The sequence below is a fragment of the Hyla sarda genome, chromosome 10 (genome assembly GCF_029499605.1).
Source record: "Hyla sarda isolate aHylSar1 chromosome 10, aHylSar1.hap1, whole genome shotgun sequence".
NCBI lineage: Eukaryota > Metazoa > Chordata > Amphibia > Anura > Hylidae > Hyla > Hyla sarda.
This window is the reverse complement of record NC_079198.1, coordinates 117,248,904-117,253,596: the sequence shown is the minus strand read 5'-3', so window position 1 is coordinate 117,253,596 and position 4,693 is coordinate 117,248,904. Positions and strand designations below refer to the sequence as shown.

At 42.1% G+C, this 4,693-nt stretch overlaps 1 protein-coding gene across 2 annotated transcripts in view; it reads left to right on the top strand.

Annotated features, from left to right (window-relative positions):
• The window catches only part of PPIH (peptidylprolyl isomerase H), a 38,611-nt gene extending 37,690 nt beyond the window's left edge, over window positions 1–921 (top strand). The window contains exon 10 of one of the 2 annotated variants that reach the window (XM_056544667.1): window positions 723–921. The gene's annotated coding sequence lies outside the window, so the exon portion shown is untranslated. Of the gene's footprint in view, window positions 1–657 lie in introns of both variants that reach the window. The other variant, XM_056544666.1, reaches the window with a different exon arrangement.
• Window positions 922–4,693: the final 3,772 nt, after the last annotated feature.

The window sequence follows — 4,693 nt, the reverse complement described above, 5'->3', positions numbered from 1 at the left end:
CTTCTATTAAAAAAAATCTTAATCCTTCCAGTACTTATTAGCTGCTGAATACTACAGAGAAAATTATTTTCTTTTTGGAACACACAGCTCTCTGCTGACATCATGGGCACAGTGCTCTCTGCTGACATCTCTGTCCATTTAAGCAACTGTCCAGAACAGCATATGTTTGCTATGGGGATTTTTCTCCTACTCTGGACAGTTCTTAAAATGGACAGAGATGTCAGCAGAGAGAGCACTGTGGTCATGATGTCAGCAGAGAGCTCTGTGTTCCAAAAAGAAAAGAATTTCGTCTGTAGTATTCAGCAGCTAATGAGTACTGGAAGGATTAAAGATTTTTTTTAATAGAAGTAATTTACAAATCTGTTTAACTTTCTGGCACCAGTTGATTTAAAAAAAAAAAAAAAAGTTTTCCACCGGAGTAACCCTTTAATGTTAGTCTATTAAAGGGGTATTTTTGTAGTTTTTTTGTTGCAGTATTTAGAATATTATCTGTGCCTCTCCACTGCAAAACTACAACCCCCGCAGTCTGTCTCAGGTCATGATGGGAATTATAATTTTGCAACAGCTGGAGATGCACAGGTTGGGGACCACTAATCTGTATTTTGCTCCAGACCTCATTGCCGCTCCTAACTCAGTTTATTGCTTGTAATGTTACAGATTCCCTTCCCCAGCCCGGTGTTGTGTCACAGGAAGACTGAGAGGTTTGTGTTGTGTTTATACAGGTAATACAGTAACCCATAACTACACATAAGGAGCCTTCCATGAGGATCTGGCTGTTACGGAGAGGTCTTGTCTGAAGGACTGCGTTCTTGGGAATTAATGGACTTCTTGTCGCAATTGTCCGTGACCATGCTTATTATTTTCTTGTTAAAATCTGATATTTTTTGTACATCTTTTTCTAATTAAAGAAGAAAACCGTTACCTGTTTTGTATTGTTTGTGTGGACCTGGTCAACTTCCAGCCATAATATGAAAACCACCTGCCAAAATAATGCATAGTGCCATTGTCTTCATCAGTGTTTCTCAACCAGGGTGCCTCCAGCTGTTGTAAAACTACAACTCCCAGCATACCCGGACAGCCAAAGGCTGTCCGGGCATGCTGGGAGTTGTAGTTTTGCAACAGCTGGAGGCACCCTGGTTGGGAAAACACTGGTCTACATAACCCTGATGTCATTAAAGGGCTACTCCACCCTTAGACATCCTATCCCCTATACGAAGGATAGGGATAAGATGTTAGATCGTGGGGGTCCTGCCGCTGGGAACCCCCGTGATCTCTCCTGCAGCACGGATGCCTGATGACTGGCAATGCAGGGGACGACCCCGCCCCCTTGTGATGTCACGCCCTCCCCCTCAATACAAGACTATGGGCGGGGGCATGACGGCCGCCACGCCCCCTCCCATAGACATGCATTGAGGGGGCGGGGCCGTGAAGTCACAATCCTCCGTCCCCTGCACCGCCAGTCATCAGGCATGGAGCGAAGCTCGCTCCGTGCACCAGAAGACAGGGGGTGCTGCAGGAGAGATTACAGGGGGGTTCCCAGTGACGGGACCCCCACGATCAGGCATCTTATCCCCTATCCTTTATATAGGGGATAGGATGTCTAGGGGCAGAGTACCCCTTTAAAAAAATTTAACCCATCGAGGCCTGGACTATATAAGATCTGTGATGTGTCCTGCACCAACATGTCAGCAGCAGGCCCTTTAATTCCTAAAAGTTGTGAGCTGCGGCCTTTATGGATCAGACTTGTTTCTCCAGCGCATCCTACAGATGATCGATTGGATTGAGATAAGGAAATCGGGAAGCCAAGTCACCAGCTTGATCTTTGTCTCCTCCCTCATACTGAAACAACAATGTTTTTGCGGACGCCGTAATCAGAAAATTGTGCCGTGTGCACAGTGCAGCAGAGTCCCATTGAAATCTATAGCACTCTGCTGCTGCAGAATTTTCTGTGAATCGAACGTGTCGAATTCCGCAAGTAAATTCTGTCGTGTGAACGTGGCCTGAGTCGTCTAGTTGCAGCTTGGCCTTTGTCAAAGTTGCTCGGTTTCTTACACTTGCCATGGACCTGGGTGTAATATGAGACACAAATCTACACACTGAAGCTGCTGAGGAAAGTTGTCTATGTCCCGCATCAATATAGACCAAACTACAGAGGGTTAGTTGGTCTATTGTGCGCCTAATTTATCAAAAATCGCACGGCGCTTGATAAATTCTGTGCACGGACTTCGGGATCTATGCTTTAGTCTATATTTAAACCTGCTCCAACATGGTCTGACATTTCGGCGTACTTTCAGCCGATGCAACTTGTCGCTGAAAAGTCGCTTTTGATAAATTCGGCACCAATGCATTTTCCAATGCATTTCCGTCTAAAATAGACTAGAATGCAACATGTTCTAAAAATCCTCTAGAGCAAAAGTCGCAGAAAAGTCGCACATATTTAGACTGCGATTTTCTGTGCGACAAATTTAGACAGGAAAAAAACAGTGTAAATCCTTTGATAAATCTCCCCTTTTATGTCCAACAGAGGTCCTTTCGGAGATATCTTTGTCTTCTATGCTGGTAGAAGGTACTGGTTGCCCATCACTTATGGAAACTATTGCAGTGCCAGGAGTCCCTGTCCTTGAATAACATGGGTAGGGGTTCTTCTCCTAGACCAGTGGTCTCCAACCTGCGGACCTCCAGATGTTGCAAAACTACAACCCCCAGCATGCCCGGACAGCCAACGGCTGTCCGGGCATGCTGGGAGTTGTAGTTTTGCAACATCTGGAGGTCTGCAGGTTGGAGACCACTGTCCTAGACTGTCTTGTACTATGTTGTGACAACCTGGACACTCCTGACAATTGAGCCCTTGCAAAGTTACAGAGACAAAGGGGGAGATTTATGAATCTTTTTGTTTAGATTTTTAGCAAATTTTATATTTTTATTTTATTTACAATGTAAGTGATTTCTGAAGACTTTTCTATATAGGCCACTTAAAAATGCAGTGGTCAATTTATTGTTTGCGATTTTTAAATAAAATACACAAAACACGTTGGGGGGGGGGGGGGGGGGAAACATGCAGACATTGACCGCCTTCATTACTGCTCTAGAAACCTGCTTTTTACAAAGTCAGAAATGGTGTTGGGAAGTCATTTTGTTAGCTTTGATGGGCTTGCGCATTATTTATCACACACATGATAAATTATGCACGTGTCCGCCAAAAAACTCGCAAGAAAGGTGACTTTAAAAAATGACATGCAAAACAACTCTGCGATAAATCTTCCCCAAAGACTGTTAAAGGGGTATTCCAGGCAAAACCTTTTATATATATATATATATATATATATATATATATATATATATATATATATATATATGTAAATAAACTGGCTCCGGAAAGTTAAACAGATTTGTAAATTACTTCTATTAAAAAATCTTAATCCTTCCAATAGTTATTAGCTTCTGAAGTTGAGTTGTTGTTTTCTGTCTAACTGCTCTCTGATGACTCGCGTCCCAGGAGCTGTGCATGATGGGAGAATATCCCCATAGGAACTGCACAGCTCCCAGGACGTGAGTCTCATCAGAGAGCAGTTAGACAGAAAACAACAACTCAACTTCAGAAGCTAATAACTATTGGAAGGATTAAGATTTTTTAATAGAAGTAATTTACAAATCTGTTTAACTTTCCGGAGCCAGTTGATTATATATATATATATATATATATATATATATATATATAAAGAGTTTTGGCCTGGAATACCCCTTTAATCTAAAAGAACTGCACTAAAACCGCCACCTGCACCCATTGTAACCATTGGACCCCTCTTTCAAGACCAAGGAGAATGCAGGAAGTACGCTCCCTGCGGTAGGTGCTGCTGTGTGTGCATGTCTGTATGTGCATTGCATATTGTTAAAATAATGTTATACAATGTTGTAGGCTGTATGCCGTAATCTTCCAGCACAGGACTGTGATATATTGAGACCAGGGCACTGGGACTTGATACACCCCAGTAGGGTGTTAAAGTAGTACTCCCGTGGAATTATTATTATTATTTTTTTTTTTAAATCAACTGGTGCCAGAAAGTTAAACAGATTTGGAAATTACTTCTATAAAAAAAATCTTAATCCTTCCAGTACTTATTAGCTGCTGAATACTATAGAGGAAATTATTTTCTTTTTGGAACACAGTGCTCTCTGCTGACACCTCTGTCCATTTTAAGAAGTGTTCAGAGCAGCATATGTTTGCTATGGAGATTTTCTCCTACTCTGGACAGTTCCTAAAATGGACAGAGATGTCAGCAGAGAGCACTGTGGTCATGATGTCAGCAGAGAGCTCTGTGTTCCAAAAAGAAAAGAATTTCCTCTGTAATATTCAGCAGCTGAAAAGTACTGGAAGGAATACGATTTTTTAATAGAAGTCATTTACAAATCTGTTTAACTTTCTGGCACCAGTTGATTTAAGAATAAAATGTTTTCCACGGGGAGTACCCCTTTAATATTTTTCCATGCAGTTCTGTCACAAATATGCAAGCAAAAAAATGCATGGGATACATGCAGATTATTTTGCAGATTCACCTTGGATCCTAGCCCTATACACATAAAGGGATGCCCAGTCTATACGGCTGCCCTAGGCACAGGCTCTTGGGTGCCTAATGGAAAATACATCACTAACCTAGACCAGTAAAGGAGCTTTGCTTTAGCCCGTGTTTTAGCT